Here is a 17,690-nt window from a genome sequence, read left to right on the forward strand (position 1 = left end):
GGTCCTCATGGATTATCGACTCGTGCCGGTGATGGCGTTAGGAAGGGGACGAGGTAGGGGCCTAGGAGGGTAGACGCAGGATCCAGTCACCTGTTGGACTTGTGGTCACCCCGGTCATGTCTCATCACGCTGCCCTGAAAGGGAGCAGCAAAACAGAGACAAGGTTGACCAAAGGTGCGCAGAGTGCAGAATCACCTATCTTTTCGTAGATTGCCCAAAGCGAAAGCCATCCTCTAGCTCAACCAATGTACCATCTGTCCCATTGGGGCTGTTTGGTGTCGAAAACCTCAATGGGGAGGCCACACCTATCCCATTGCAGCAAATGACCCGAGCCCAAACGAAGTAGGCCGGCATCTCTCTGCCAGGACCTAGCAATCTTGATGCAACCTCGATAGGGAAGAAAAGCCGCAGGCAGAAAAAGAAGAGATCGGAAGCTAAAGTCGCACTAAAAACCGAGAGTGCTACGACTCTGCCTGCTGGAAAGAAGGTTTCAAACGCAGAGGCAGAGACTTTAGCCCCTAAGATGGCCGAAAAGGGAAGCGCTAAGGTAGGGGAATACCCGCATCCGAAGCGACAGTTAGAGGCCATAGAAAAGGTAAAGGAATGGGTGAAGGAGGCTCAAGGGCATCTCAAAGACGCTGAGCCCATCATAGAAGATGAGATTGATGATCTCTCTAGTGTAAGCACACCAGTATCACCACCTCAACCTAAGTCGACAGAAGCAACCGCACCACAAGCAGTGCCGCTAAGATCTAGCCTTGACGTGACAGAGCCGTAGATCAGTCGCGGCCATTGGCCCGGACAATCTAGGTTAGGGGAAAGACGACTAGCCAACGATCTCTTGACCATGCTAGTGACTACACCTGTAACCCTTAGCCTGGGAGATCTGCTTAGGCAGCATCCTATCCTATGGCAAGATCTTAAGCAGTGGATCAAAGGGTCACGAGAGCAGGTCACGGTAGACCCTCAAGACCATGATGCAGAAATGCAATTACCAAGTTTGACACTGCACTCCGTGCCTAAATCCTTGCACGTCAATGCCTTTTGGGAAGGCTCTGAGATGCACGCAGTCTTACCGGTCCTAGCCCTAGGCGACACAACAAGAAAGGGAATCATAGACATGGGAGCTGGGGTTAGTGTGCTTAGCCACGTAGTGCTTCAAACTTGGGGAAACCCGCCTGTCGAAACTGCTAGGTTCAATGTCACATTAGCAAACGGTATGAGAGTGAAGCCATTCGGGGTACTTAAGAATTGGCCAGTGAAGATCGCAGGTGTCCAGTTCTCTGTTGACTTTATAGTCATGAAGGGAGTGGACTACAATATCCTATTAGGCCGACCCTGGATGCGCAACGCTAGAGTCATCGAAGATTGGGGTAACGGCTTGATCTTCCTTGGCAATAGAATGGATGCTATAAGGATAGAGATGGACACTTGGAAGACCTCACCAGTCGACCTAGACGCCATCTCTACTATACTCAAGGGTAACACTCAGGTCAAGAAGTCTTATGGGCCCTTGACCAAGTGTATCCCATGCCAAGAGGATGAACGGGATTGGATACACATTCTCGCTACAATCGACCTGCCATTCTCAGATCATGAGGCATATGAGCAAGCCATCAAAACGATCGGCAAGCCTAACGAAGCACTCTCTATACCAGTCTGCATGATGGCAAAAAGCCCCCTTGGAAAGCCTAAGCCTGTCACCTTCCAAGTACCATCCAACAAAAGGGAACTCCAGGGGATACTGGAATACCTAACGGACAAGCTAGCTGGCAATCCAGCTGCAAACTTCAAACCACTCCAAGATCTCTTAGAGGAATCCAGGTGGCAATGGACCAGGGTGCATGATTTAAACCTCATGTATAACAGGGCCCTAGTTCCTGGCCAACGACACAAGATATACCAAACCTTAGGAGACAATGAGCAGTCGAATGACAAAGATTCTAGCGACAAATACGAAGACTGCTAATCCTTCAGTGATGAGAGTGAGGGTGAAGTAGATACCGTAGAATACGACACTGAAGGATAAGAAATTGAGCAGATACGAGTAGACCAAGCCGCAAAAAAGGCAGACCTTTAGGGTAGAGCAAGGAGTCATGTGCATGGAATGTGATCGCGCTTGGTTGGAACACGTAGGATCCATAGACCTTGAACAAGCATGCCTAGCCCAGCCAGGAACGACATTAGTACTTAGGACTGAATCGCCATTTGAACTACAACCACCAAGGGAGACCACCTCTTCTAACGAAGATGGAGGGTTTGACTCTGAATCAAAAGTTAGTTCGGACAGTGATCCAGAGATCCCTCGGCCACCCACTACCAGACATACCAAGGGGGACCTACCCGTCCACCTGAGGCGCAGATGGTTAAGGTAGGAAAAGGCAAAGCAACCCAGGGATATGCGAACAGAAGAACAACGAAAGCCGCAGGACCTCCCTAAACGCTTCACGAAATTCAAAAAAGGGGATAGGGTAGTAGTTCTGTTAGGTGCCAAACGTCAAGGGCTAACGAGCGAACCAATCAAGGGACCAACCAAAGTCAAGGATGTAGACTTAGCCCAGGAAAGGGAAACACCCCGGTCAGTATTCATTGCTGATAACTTGACCAATGAAGAAGAAATGAGTCTTGTTGCTCTCTTGCAAGAGTATATAGATGTGTTTGCCTGGTCCTTAGAGGAACTTAAGGGGATAGATCCGAGTGTCGTGACTCACAACATACCCATGATGCCAGATGCAATGCCGGTCAAGCAGCGACCGTACACTATGAATCCAAAACACACTCATGCTGTCAAAGAGGAAATTGACAAGCTGATGAGAGCTGGATTCATTTACAAAATTGAGCACACAGACTGGGTATCACCCATAGTCATTGTGATGAAAAAGAATGGAAAAATCCGAGTGTGTGTCAATTACAAGAAGGTAAACGCTACTATGAAGAGGGACAACTATCCATTGCCATACACCGAGCACATGCTTGAGAGGGTGGCAGGCAAAGAAGCCTACAGTTTTCTGGATGGCTTCTTAGGGTACAACCAGGTGCAAGTGCATCCTGCAGACAGGCACAAGACCGCCTTTGCCACTGAGTGGGGCTTCTTTGCATACATAGTCATGCCCTTCGGGTTGACCAATGCCCCTGCCACTTTCCAACGTCTCATGTGCACCATCTTTAAGGACATGCTTCGTAAGGAGTTAGAAGTCTTTGTCGACAACCTGCGTGTCCATTCGACCTGGATCGAACACTTAGACAAACTCCGCGCAGTCTTTGAACGGTGTCGCTTATATCGTCTCTCCTTGAACCCCTTGAAGTGCCAGTTTTGGGTAAAGCACGGATGCATCTTAGGGCACGTGGTGTCGAAGAACGGCATTGCCATTGACTTCTCGAAGGTCAGGGTTATTGTTGACCTTCCACCCCCAATTAATTACAAGGGAGTTCAATGCTTCTTAGGCCATACAGAATACTATCGGCGGTTTGTATTGAACTATGTACTGATCGCCAGACCATTGTACAAGCTACTGATTGTCTTCGAGTGGACCGAGGCATGCCAACGAGCGTACGAAGAATTGAAAAAGGCTCTAACAATAGCACCAATTCTACGAGCCCCAGATTGGACCATTACCTTCCACGTGCACATCGATGCTTCTAAGTTTGCTGTGGGGGCAGTGTTGTGCCAACTTGGTGAGCACAACTTAGATTATCCAGTGAGCTTTGCTAGCAGACAACTCACTGAGACGGAGATGAACTACTCGACAACAGAAAGAGAGGGATTAGCCATGGTGTTCACTGTGAAGAAATTCTAGCCTTATCTATTGGCCACACCCTTCATCTTTTTCGTGGACCATCAAGCCCTGCTCTATTTGGTAAACAAACCTTGTGCTACAGGACGCATAGCTCGATGGCTCCTCCTGCTTCTAGAGTTCGATTTCTCCATGGTAGTACGAAAGGGAAAACAACATTACATGGTTGATCACATGTCACGCATCCCCATGGGAGAAGCCGCTGGACAAGGCATCATTGATGAGTTACCCGACGCCCACCTATTCCACCTGTCCAACGAGAGAGATTTATTTAAGGCTGATCTAACGCCATATTGGGTGGACGACATAGTCCAAGTGCTTGAGCACGGACTACCTGAACGACCAATAGAAAAATCCCGACTTAGGCGCTTGATCCTGAAGATCCAGCCCTACTAGAGCTGATTGCAGGCCAACTCTATAGGCTGGGGCAAGACGGATTGCTGTGTAGATGCGTGTGTGAGCATGAGATGCACGATGTGCTCTCGGAGGCGCACAACGACATTGCGGGAGGACACTTTAGTGGAGACACGACAGCACGGAAGGTGCTGTAGTCTCAACTATGGTGGCCCACGCTTTTCTGCGACGCCAAGCGATTCGTTAAGCATTGTGACAAGTGCCAATGGACAAAAGTCCCGATTCGCAAGGATCAAATGGAGTTGACCCCAATTATTGCTCTCCAATCCTTTGAAAAATGGGGAATTGACTTCATAGGACCCATTCGTCCTGCGGCGCAGTACTCACAAGGCAAGTACATCATTGTGGCCATGAATTACCTCACGAAATGGACAGAGGCAAGATCCACACGAAAAAACGATGCTAGGACGACTGCCAAGTTCTTATGGGAGCAAGTGATCTCACGATTCGGCTGCCCCATCGAATTGGCCAGTGACCAGGGCACGCACTTCATCAACGAAGTGATAGCGCATCTCCTATCCACCTTTTGTTGAGATATCGAGCTCCACTCGTGATACGCCAGGGTGACCGTTGTGTATTTATGTCACCGACTTGTCAGTTGCAGACGCGGTTGGTACACCGCCCATGAATAATAGCTACATGATAGCTATCCTTATCTACTCTAGTTCGTGGCTCAGTTAGTATGCCACCTTAGTTAGTTGAGTTTGGTTTGAGACCCATATATAGGGTTCTTCTATTTCTTTGTACTTGAGTTCTTTTGGCTTACACAACTAAGAAGAGGAAAACTGTTTTCAGCCTCCACCCTTGTGTGTATTCCCCCATTGTGCAAGCAAGAAAGCTACAAGTGAGACTCCTTCCTTCTCTCCCACAATCTTGACATGGTATCAGAGCCTTGTTCGTGGTAAGGAGCTCAAGAAAGCAAGCCAAGCTTGCGGTGTTCTGGTAAGAGGAGCAGTGTTGCTTTCATTTTCTGTTTTGGGAGCAGATCTCTGCAGGCAGCACAGTCGGAAAGTGCAGGAGTGCATTGTCTCAGGTTGAGACGCCCTTCGCGGTGAAGCAAGAGGGCAGTATATGCTGCGGGAGTGGGCTTTAGCCCTTGGCGACCTTGTTTTTTTGATTTGAGGCCATTTCGGGGCCTGTTTTGGAGGCGGAAGTTTTCTGCACGCACTCAGGAAAAGGCCCAGTTTTATGCTGTGCAGCCACGGTTCTACAGGTCGGTGAATAGTTACTGTAAAAATTGCATTGTATGCTTGTGCGCAGAGACATTGGGAGTTACAGAATCATCCCTGTTGCCTGTTGATGCAAAATCGTCACTAGGAAGTGACTGTGTGGTCAAATACCACTTTCGCCAGTTTTGCAGATTTTTCCTTGTGAGGGTGAAGCTGTGGTTTTTGCAGTGACAGAATTTTTTGCAGTCTTCTGTAATGGCATCTGATTCTCTTTCACAGATTGTCACTGAAAAGCTTGACAAGAACAACTTCCAAGCATGGAAGTTTAGAATGACGAATTTCCTTATGGGAAAAGGATATTGGGAATTTGTTGCAGGAAATGAAGAAGAACCAGTTCTTCCTGATGTTCCCAATCAACAGCAAATGCAGGCATTTAAAGCATGGCATGAGAGAGCCAGGAAAGTTATGTATTGGCTATCTATCAGCATTTCAGACTCTATGATTGTGCATATTCAGGATGCAAGTACGCCAAAGGAGGCATGGGATACTTTGTCAAAAATGTATAGCACAAATACACAAGCCAGGAAAATGCAGCTCAAGCAAGAGTTGCATAATGTGCAAAGAGAAAATATGAGCATCAACGACTACCACATGAAGGTGAAGAAGATTGCAGATGCACTTGCTTCCATTGGGTCACCAGTGGAAGATGATGATTTAGTTTCTGTGACCTTGAATGGTCTAGGAAAGGATTATGCACAGTTTCGGACATCCATTTCAGTTCGTGAAAGATTTCCTGATTTTGAGGAGTTGATTGCTCTTCTAATTTCTGAGGAACAGAGAAATGGTGGTGTATCTTCTTCAGGAGGAACTTCAAAAGAAACTGTCTTCTACTCAAATGCTGGAAGAGGTAGAGGCAGAGGTAGAGGAGGCCGATTTGGAGGCCGTGGTAGAAATCAGAATATGCAGCAAACTCAAGAAAACCAGTCCTATGGAGGAGGACGTGGTAACTCTAGAGGCAGGGGGAGCCAAAGAGGTCGTGGTGGATGGCAAAGAGGCCAAAATGCAAACAGTAATGTTGAATGCTACTATTGTGGTAAAATGGGTCATATGGCTAAAGACTGCTATAAAAAGCAGAATGACATCATGAATGGAAAACTGCAACAAGGGAATTATGCATCTTCTAGCAGATAGGGTGATGACAGAAATGAGCATTTGTTCATGGTGCAGCACATGAACAATTCTGTGACAAGTGCAGAAGAAAGCAATGATGTATGGTATGTTGACTCAGGTGCATCAAACCACATGACAGGTCATGCAGAATGGATGGAGGATGCAACGAAAATGGAAAAACCAGGATTTGTGGAGACTGGTGATGATACTGCACATCCTATTGTGCAGATTGGAAAAATTCCCTAGTCTATGCAGGGTGGGAAAAAGAAATACCTGTCCGATGTATTTCATGTCCCGAATATCACCAAGAATCTGGTTTCAGTTGGTCAAATGGTTGAACAGGGCTTGCAGGTCAGATTTAATCCTCATGGATGCTTTGTTGAGGATATGAAAAATAAAGGTCGCTTGATAGCAAAAGGAAAGAAGAAGGGCAGAATGTTTACATTGGATGCAGACATGTCTGAATTGAGTGCAGCAATGTTTGCACATGGGACCGGTGTAGTTGCAGATATTGATATCTGGCATAAACGCATTGGTCATGTTAATGTACAGTGACTTAAATCAATGCAGGCCCAAAATATTGTTGCAGGATTGCCCAAATTCAAGGTTGCAGAAATGCATAAGGTATGTGAAGCCTGTCAGTTTGGAAAACAGGCAAGGAAACCATTTCCTAGACATATTCAAGAGAGTGAGAAGCCATTGGAATTAATCCACTCTGATGTGTGGACAACTAAAGCTGCATCTCTTGGAGGCTGTCATTATTTTGTCAGTTTTATTGATGACTATAGCAGAAAAGTTTGGGTGTATTTTATGAAAAAGAAAAGTGAAGTTTTTGGGCATTTCAAAACTCTTAAAGCTATGGTTGAAAAAGAAACAGGCCTGCAAATAAAATGCCTAAGGTCAGATGGAGGGGGAGAGTACCTCTCAAATGAGTTTGCAAAGTTCTTGCAGGAGCATGGCATAAAGCAGCAATATTCATGCAGTTATACCCCACAACAAAATGGAATTGCAGAAAGGAAAAACAGGCATATTGGAGAGGTATCTCGTGCCATACTCAATGAAAAAGACTTGCCAGATTTTTATTGGGCTGAAGCAGTTGCTACAGCAGTCTACATAATGAACAGGACTCCCACTGCAGCAATACATGGAATGACTCCAGAGGAGAGGTATACTGGTAGGAAACCAGATATTTCTCATTTGAAAATTTTTGGTTGCATTGCCTATGTACATGTGCTAGATGAGCTGAGATCCAAATTGGATCCAAAAGCTGAGAAGTGCATCTTTATTGGTTACTCTCTTCAGCAAAAAGGGTATAGATGCTATAACCCTTCTACTCATAAGTTTACAGTGAGCAGAGATGTTGTTTTTGATGAGATGAGTAGCTGGTATAAACCAGTAAATGTGATTGATGATGTAGATGCACAAAATGGTAATGCTGCACAAAATTCACAGCAGCAGTCACAAAATATTAGTGGACCTGGAGCGTCCTCTAGTAGTGGTTCACATTCTTCACCATGGACAAGCAGATTGAGATCAGGAGAATCTTCTCAAAGTAATGCAGATAGTGGTATGCAAGTATCACGAAAAGGAAAAGAGAAGGTTGATCAGTCCATGTTTGATGTGAATGCAGGTCACTCTTATGTGGATGGTGAATCCAGTGGCTCAGAACAGAGCATTGATGATGAGTTGGGTATTCCTTCTATTGTTACACCTGGAGTAAGGAAGACCAGGGATGTTTTGAGAGCACCTGGGAGTGAACCTACTTTGCGCAGGTCTACGAGAGCTAGGTATCCTGTGGATAGGCTGAAATATGATGGATTTACAGCCATTCACTATGCATATATGGTCAAAGTGATACAGGAACCAGAACCCACATCTTTTGAGCAAGCCATGGGAAAAGAAAAATGGGAGAAAGCCATGGATGAAGAAATGGATGCCTTGGAAGCAAATGCTACATGGGAGTTAGTACCTTTGCCTAAAGGTAAGAATGCAATTGGCTGTAAGTGGGTTTATAAGGTGAAGCACAATGCTGATGGTTCTGTGAACAGATACAAGGCAAGATTAGTAGTCAAGGGGTATGCACAAACATATGGCATTGACTATGAAGAAACATTTAGTCCGGTTGCAAGGATGGCAACCGTAAGAGCAGTCATTGCTATGGCTGCATCAAAGGGATGGTCTTTACATCAGATGGATGTAAAGAATGCCTTCTTGCATGGTGATTTGCAAGAAGAGGTATATATGGAGCAGCCACCAGGTTATGTGCATGCTGTTCATCCTGAGTTTGTTTGCAGGTTGAAGAAAGCCTTGTATGGCTTGAAGCAAGCACCTAGAGCATGGTCTGACAAGATAGGACAGTATCTTGTCACTATTGGCTTTCAGATTTCCAAGGCAGATTTCTCACTTTATGTGAGAAAAACAGAGAAAGGTATTATGCTACTTGTCATTTATGTTGATGATTTGATTATGACAGGTGACAGTGATGAAGATATCCTTCATGTGAAAATGCTATTGAAGCAGAAGTTTGAGATGAAGGATTTGGGAGAGCTGCGTTATTTCTTGGGCATTGAGGTGATTAGATCACCAAGTGGGATACAGCTCTTGCAGAGGCAATATGGATTGGACATGCTGTCCAAATATGGGATGACAGGCTGTAAGCCTATTTCAGTTCCTTTGGAGCAGAATGTGAAGCTGAGCACAGATGCAGGTGAGCTTCTAGAAGACCCTACTATGTACAGACGCATAGTAGGAAGTTTGATTTATATGACTATTACCAGGCCAGATTTGAGCTATGTTGTTGGATTGGTAAGTCAGTTTATGCAGGCTCCAAGGAAACCACATTTGGATGCGGCTAGACGCATACTCAGGTATGTGAAGTCCACATTGCAGTATGGACTATTTTATGAGACTGGGGTTCAGATACAGTTGCATGGATACACTGATGCTGATTGGGCTGGTAGTATTTCTGATAGACGATCTACCAGTGGATATGTGTTCTCTTTTGGGAGTGCTGCAGTCACTTGGAGCAGCAAGAAACAACCTACAGTTGCCTTGTCGAGCACAGAGGCTGAGTACAGGGGTGCAGCAATGGCTGCATGTGAGGTAGCTTGGTTGCATAAGCTACTTTATGATATGCATCAGTCTACAGATGGACCAGTTGTCATTTATTGTGACAACATGAGTAGTATACACTTGGCAAATAACCCAGTCTATCATGCTAGAACAAAGCACATTGAGGTGCATTATCACTATGTGTGAGAGAGGGTTTTACTAGGTCTTATTGATTTAGTTTATGTCAGCACAGAGGATCAGGTAGCTGACATATTCACGAAGGCATTGGGCGGAGAGAAGCTGCGCAAGTTCAGAGACCTGCTTGGTGTGCAGGAATTGGGATTGAGCTCGAGGGGGAGTGTTGAGATATCGAGCTCCAGTCGTGATACGCCAGGGTGACCGTTGTGTATTTATGTCACCGACTTGTCAGTTGCAGACGCGGTTGGTACACCGCCCATGAATAATAGCTACATGATAGCTATCCTTATCTACTCTAGTTCGTGGCTCAGTTAGTATGCCACCTTAGTTAGTTGAGTTTGGTTTGAGACCCATATATAGGGTTCTTCTATTTCTTTGTACTTGAGTTCTTTTGGCTTACACAACTAAGAAGAGGAAAACTGTTTTCAGCCTCCACCCTTGTGTGTATTCCCCCATTGTGCAAGCAAGAAAGCTACAAGTGAGACTCCTTCCTTGTCTCCCACAATCTTGACACCTTTCTCATTATCCATCGCAAATCATCTCCATACTACCCTCAAGTGAACGGTTAGGCAGAATCCACGAATAAGATTCTCATCAATGTCCTGACCAAAGTAGTCTCAGCCTCACGAAGCGACTGGGACAACAAGCTTATGCTAACTCTGTGGGTTTACCGTATAGCTTATAAAACGAATGTCGGTCAAACCCCGTTCAGAATGACCTATGGAACAGAAGCAATCCTACCCTTAGAATTCTTTGTTCCTAGCCTGAGAATAACCCTTCAAGAACAATGGGAAGGGAAGGAGGCATGGACGCAATGCCTGGTCGAGCTCGAACGCCTATCAGAGACCCATCTTCTAGCCACCCATGCACTTATATGTGAGAAGGCATGTCACAAGAGTTGGTTTGACAAGCATGTCAGGCAGCGCGACTTTGAATAGGGCGACTTAGTGCTCCTTTACTCCGTTTAGGGACATAAACAGAAAATGAAATTTCGAGGCCTTGGACCCTTCAAAGTTCATGCAATCAGCTGCACAGGCAATGTCGAACTTGAAACCATAGACGGTGAAGGAATAGGCTTCTTCAATGGCAGTCATGTCAAGAAGTACTACCCGCCCACCCATCCTTTGCATGAGCCACCGATGTTAGAACCGCCTGTCAAAGTACGAGTGGCCACAATCACTGAAATTGAGGATGAGGATGAGGAAGCCGTAGAGCCCGCATACCTCCACATAACGGTCATTGCAAAACAAACCTGCGCTTTCAACGCTCTGATCGATGAGGGAGCAGACTTCAATGTCCTAACTCACGATCATTGGACCAAACTTGGCAGCCCACCACTTCAGCCCACGAATGCTAAATTAAGCCCATATGGGGCCCATTTCTACGCACTCCTCGGCAAGTGCAAAGTAGCCGTTTCTATCGAGTCTGAGACTGTCGCAATGATTTTTTACGTGTTGCCAAATGCTAAAGACGCAGGCATGGAGTCGCTGTTGGGACACATTTTCAAAAAGCAGACTCACTGCAATGTTGATTATGAGTCGCAGTGCATCTACCTCACAAAAGGCAACGTTCACATTGTCACAGCCTTCAGCAAGGGCTACGCGACTTCATCACCGTCTGCAAAGCCATCGATAGAATTCTCCATGACCAAATCTACGGAGAGGGGTAGTGCGCGGCCGCCACCTCCTAGCATTCAGGAATCACAACCCACAATAGCAAAACATCAGGCCCAACAGCCTAGATTTCAATGGAAGCCCAAACAGCCACAACTGCCGCCTAAGAGTCGACACCTCTATCCTCATAGGACCAAAAACTCTAGCCCTAGGAGGCCAAGAAGCAGTCACAGAAAGCGCCGCATGATCAAGCAACGATGGGTCCCTAAAGCCCTCTTATGTGCGCAAGGCTACTACGCGGAAAATACCTGGTTGTGGATCCCTAAGGCCCACACGGCCAATGCCACTATTCATATCCCATCCTCAAGCTTGATTAAACCGCGTCCCATAAACCCTCAAAACCACAAGTCACAGTGCTCTCCTCGACCACAACCATCCACCTCATCCACGCCTAAACCCAAGAGAGTCCGCACAAGCCTACTGGCCCGAACCACAGGCTCCGTCACAAGAGTCACTACACGCTGAAGTCAATCCGCCTCCTCAACTCCAACCTGGATGCAGCAGCCCATCCATCGTGGTTGCTCCTAATCCACTTGACCTCCAAGCGGCCCAAACACAAACTCATGAACCCTCCCAATCGCCCACCTTCATTGTCAAAAGTTCTTGTTTTGTCAAACCTCAACCACCTGTGTCGGCCTTACGCCCTCCTATGAATGAAAATCCTTTCTAGTGCTAGCGCTGACCTTGCTGAGGACACCGGGGATGACATGGTGGATTGTATTAAAAGACTAGATGACACTTTTGTGTCACTCGCACTAAGCTACGACCACTTGGACTTAGGTCTATTAGAAGAACCCTTTGCAACTGAAGTGCAAAATATGCCTTGCTCCTGGGAAACCTTTGAATTCGCATTCACAAAAGCTTCTCGCTCTGCTATTGAGTTGATTAATAGCGAAATCTCCAAGGAGCAAGCCATCAAACAGCGCCTTATCACATCATACGATCCAAGAACCACTTCTGCTATCACTGACCAAGAAATCATGGAGTTATCACACCTCGCTGATACTAGATCACCTTTCTTGAGGCAGTGGTATGCTCTTAGGTTGCAATGGGAAGTTGAATGATGTCGCATAATGACCAACGCCGAGCAACGCCGCGCTATCAAAACAACAGAGTATGATTCCACTTACGTTACGCCCACCTCGTATAGAGTGTTAACCACTCTTCGGGGCCGACCCATGGAAGAACAACTCAAAGGACGCCCCTACCTCGATCGCTTGTTGACCGAGGAAGAGCTACACATTGCTAGCCGTGTCGACTCTGGTGACTTCCTCACAGATGTTCTCACATACATCACACACGTGGGAATTCGACCCTTTGATTTGGACCGCATAGCTCAACTAGAATATAATCCAAATTTCTATACTTGGCTCCTTCACAAGTAACTCCTACCCCAACATGCCAAAAGCCCTTAACCTTTTGACCCTCAATCCTAGGAAGGATTCTTCTCAAGATGGAAGGGAAGGGGATAAGGTGAAATGAATCAGATGAGAAATGAATCAAAGGGGATAAATCAAAGTAAAATTAGTGAAAAGCATAAACATGTAGTATGAAAAAATGGATAGGGTAGGAAAATGGGCAGGAAAACTTTGAAGTAAAGGGCAAAAAGTCCAAGTCTAAAAAGGAAAATCTACATGGCTTCCTAATGAATTCATTCAAAAAGCATAGAGTTTTTCTTTTCTAGAAAATCAGCGAATTGATATGTGGAAAGTACTAATGAAAGTTACAATTTATGGCAGGAGCATAAAATATCGCAGCAAGACCGTGCACATCGAATCCCATTCACAGACGAGGAAAGGGAGCAATACCGCATCCATCTAGAGAACCGCACCTTCAGCTAGCTCAAATTTTGAACCATCCACAACATAGAAGTTATGGTGGCCAAGGAGGAAGTAGCCAGGAGGGTGGTTGAACAATGCAACCTCACGAAGTATCTTGAAAAGTTCTCGCATGAGCCGGACCACCTGAAGTGCATGGAGTTCCACAGAATATACAACCCAGATCAAGAATGTGATACTGTGACGGTGGGCAGAGGAGAAGATGCAAAGCAGGTACAGGTCCGTTTAGACCCAGCCTTGGTGGAGAAGGCTTTGGGATTAGTACCAAAGACGGAGAGGAAACAAAAAGGGATGTTTATGCCATGCTTAAATTGAAGAAAGAAGATGTGCTCACAAATGATGGAATAAGCATCCAGGATATCCCTGACGCAGAAGCTAGGATGCAGGCCAAGCTAATACATGTGCTCTTCTCCAGGCAGCGCTACAATTCATTGCTGCATCGAATTAGCATACCTGTGCTGGAGAATGTAGCGGCCCATACCCTAGATGAAGTAGATTAGAATGGGTACATGCGAAAAATGATCGATCAGGCAGCCAAAGCATTGGCCCTAGAAAGTGTACCAGCAGGAGGAGAATCTCCGGCCTCTAAAGTTACAGAAAGAAAGAAAGCCTCCTCCAAAGCCTCCTTTATCGGGTATGGAGGTGTCTTGACTGCGCTCATCCAGGAGGCAGTGAAGGAAGCACAGGATGCAGAAGAAGGAGAAACGCCAGAAAGGTCGCCTCCTCACCAGGACAAGGATAGGTCCACTGATTAGAACTGAGACAGAAGAAGAAGGGGAGGGATAGACAAGCAAAAAGACAACCAAGAAACCCAAGAAGAAGACAACATAGAGAAAGAAGAAGGATGACGAAGGCAGAAAGAAGGAGAGAGAAGACTTGGAAAGGGCAAAGAAAGAGTCCCTAAAAGAGGCCAAGGAGAGAGAGAGGACGAAGAGACAGAAGAGACAGGAGGAGGAGAAGGAAAAAGAAGAATTACAGAAAGCAAAGAAGGCATCGAAACAGGAAGCAGAGGAGAAGAAAAGAAATGAAAAAGAAGAAAAAGGGAAAAAGAAGGAAGAGCAGAGAAAAGCGGAGGAGGAAAGGAGAAGAAAGGCGGATGAGGAAGAGGAAGAGCTACGAAGGAAGGAGGAAGAGGACCTGGCGGAAGCCACACACCGGTCCATCGAGCAACAAAGCCGAGCAGATGAATTGGGGAACTTGAGCCCGCATAGAGAAGAAGGGCCAGGGTCTAGCACACAAGTGCTGGAGTTTGTGCCACCTCCAGTCCCTGAGGGCAAGGGCAAGGCCCCGATTCATCCAATTCCTACCCTCATGGTGCCTCCCACTGAACCCACCACCATCACCCCTAGTATCCCGACCAGTGCCGACGTGTCAAATTTCATGGTGTGGATGCAATATTTCATCAACAAAGAGATGACCCAGGGACAGAGCACGGGAACCACGGCCACAGGACAAAAGAGGCCAGCTACTGATGTGGAATCCAGGCAAGAGCCTAAAAGGCAGAAGGTAGAAGCCTCAACCTCACCCATCCACACAACGATGACGCCATCGGCTAACTACAATGAGTACGTCGCCGAGCTGCTCTCCCAATTGGAGAAAGCTAAGGAGGAACGCAAGATAGCCGTGGCTGAGTTGGTAGCTGAGAAGGAATTAGTGGCCGCCTTCCAGTTGGATAAAATGAGGATAATAGCCATGCAGCAAAGGGAGATCGCAGATCTCAAACAAGAAATGAAGGCTAAGAATGATAGGGAGAAGCACTGGAGACAGCAGCTTGAAAACAAGACACAGGAGCTAGTGAAAATGCAAAGAGAGCACAAGCTCCTGATAGTGCAATACCAGGAGCTCTCTACGAAATCTGCTCAGGTTGATGCGCTCGTGGTTGAGCTGAATGCCAGGGACAAGGAGAGAAAACAAGGCATAAAGGAGCAGCAAGAGGAGATCGAGCGATCAACTAAACTTTGAAAAAGAAGAGCAAGAGAGGCTGGTCAGGGAGTTGGAAGACCACGAGCAAAAACTCATGATACTAACCCTAAAGCAAGGAGAGAGCTTGGAAGAAATGAACAAAAGAGCGGAGGAGTGGGCTGCGCACAATGAAAAGAGGGTGAAGACACTGGCGCGGCGCCTTGCTCTGGTAGAGAAGGAGAAAATCATCGCAGAGAGCAAGGCAGAAGCTGCCCAAGTGGCCTTTGGCACTCAACAGAAGGCCTTCCTCGACACCATCCTAGATACCACCCACTCAGCGCAAGGAGAGTTGTTGGAGGTGACGCAAAGAAAGCTCGGCATAGCACGTAGAGCCTTACATGCTTGATTGCAGATGCCACCTCTACCTGCGGAGGTTAGGCTGAGCAACGAAAATACCTATTGCTGGCCGGCCTAACCCTCCAGAAAATCGATGCCCTCGGATTCGAAGAAGAAGCACCACAGGGAGAACGGCAGGGGGAGGAAGTAGAACTTGAAATCGACATGAACCGATTCAGGGAGGATGTAGTCCCACAACCCCCCTCGCCGCAGTCTCAAGAGCCACCACAAGAGGATCCATCTACAGAAAGAAAAGCCGCCTCCAGAAAAAGACACAGAAAGCTAGTAGAGGAAGCCAGAAAACAGTTGAGAGCCAAACCAACCGTGCTGCCGTTCGCACCTCTCCCACCATGCCCTGATGATCTCCCCGCGGGATTCCATGCAGAACTGGTGCTGTGGGAGATACAAGAACAAGGAAAGGATCCATTCACCTTTAGTTTCCTCCTACCCAATAGTCTGCGGAGGGTCTTACCGCTCAAGGTGATGGACGAGGCGATCGCGGTCGGTGGCCGATTGGGGCAAAGATGGCTAGAAGAGCGAGAAAAAACCTCGACCTCTTGGGGCATAGAAGCGGTTGATTACTGGCAAAACAAAGTTTTTGAAGTCCCACACACTGTACAGGGCTACAAAAGCCAGCCCCTGTGGAGGAGGCGAGTATGCGACATCAGTATGCTCGCCTGGATAGCGTTTTGTAACACCCTGCCATTCGAGCAGAACAACCCTACCTATATGGCATACCCTCGAAGGGTAGGGGTGGATTTTGATGCCACCCTCCACGGCTGGTACAACTTCCCTATTATTTATAACTCTAATGTAGTATCTTTCGAGCATGCCCTTCTCTTTACCGCCGAAAGCCTAGATGATTCTATGACATGCTTTCTGCAGATTTCTCCTCATACCCTGACCCCGCTTTTGTAACAACCTGTAATTATCTTAGGTTACTTAGGCTACTCCTTAAGCATGACCCAACTTCACAAGAGCGCGGCCTACATCCCCTCTTCTTTGACCCTAACGCTATTGACAACTGCGCCATGGCTCGTCTTATGATGAGGGCTAGCCTCCTCCCCTCTTTTTGCCTAGCTCTCCTAGAAGATATGAATGATAGCCAATTCACTAGGTGCAATTACCCTTTCCTCTCCACCACTTCTCTTCATGTCCGCATGAATCTGAAAGATTACATGCAAAGTCGCCAGTTTTTGAGCAAATCTATCCGACCCCTTTCCCCTCCTCATTCCAATGAAGACAATTAGGCCTGGCTACCATTCCAAAAAAAAAAGAAAAAAAAAGAAAGGAAAAGCACACAAGCACTCACTCGCAGAAGCACTTAAACACCACATAGAGCACTATCACTGCACCTAGGGGTCCTCAAGTTAGGCGTGCCCGGTGGCTTCGGTCGGCCGGCTCCGCTCCTAACCCCCTAGCCCTTTTTGCTTCCCCACTTCATGCTTAGGGCACATCAAGGGCAGGACATACCTAGGGAGCTAACACTCACCTATGGCTAGACCTGTCCCCCTAAGCCGCTTGCACCGCACCTCCCTTGACACAAATGGGGTCCTCAAGTGTGGAACATCACCTAGGCTTTCCTGTGGTTAGACCCACCTTCCCATTTCACTACCACGAGCACACTGCACTAACACAGTAAGGTCGACACTCCCTTAGGGAGAGCACCGCACCTTCTCCTTTCAGGCATCACACAAGCGGCAAACCACCAACTTCGGAGGCCCCTGTCAACCACTCGCTATCCATCTGGCTTCCCCGACCAACATCAGTTTCCACACACACCTGAATCTACCTGTGCCCCTTCCCTTTACACAATCCTTGCCCAAAGTGCTTACCACCCTACAACAACACAGAAGTGCCATGGGACTGGCATCCATCTCGGAGGGGGGTAATGTTAACCCCAAGTCGAGATGGCAGAAGATGGTAGAAAATGAAGGAAAAAGCGGAAAAAGCATGGAAGAAGAGCAAAGACGCGCATAACTCTAAAGGCTAAGCTGAGACCAAAGGCGCGATTTTAAATGAAATGCGCCTCAAAAAAACTGGGAAAACTCTTGTAAAAGAGCGCTAGGCTCCCTCCTGTGCCAA

Source organism: Lygodium microphyllum, chromosome 2 (assembly GCF_053477565.2).
Source record: "Lygodium microphyllum isolate KBCC chromosome 2, Lygodium_microphyllum_v1.1.10, whole genome shotgun sequence".
NCBI lineage: Eukaryota > Viridiplantae > Streptophyta > Polypodiopsida > Schizaeales > Lygodiaceae > Lygodium > Lygodium microphyllum.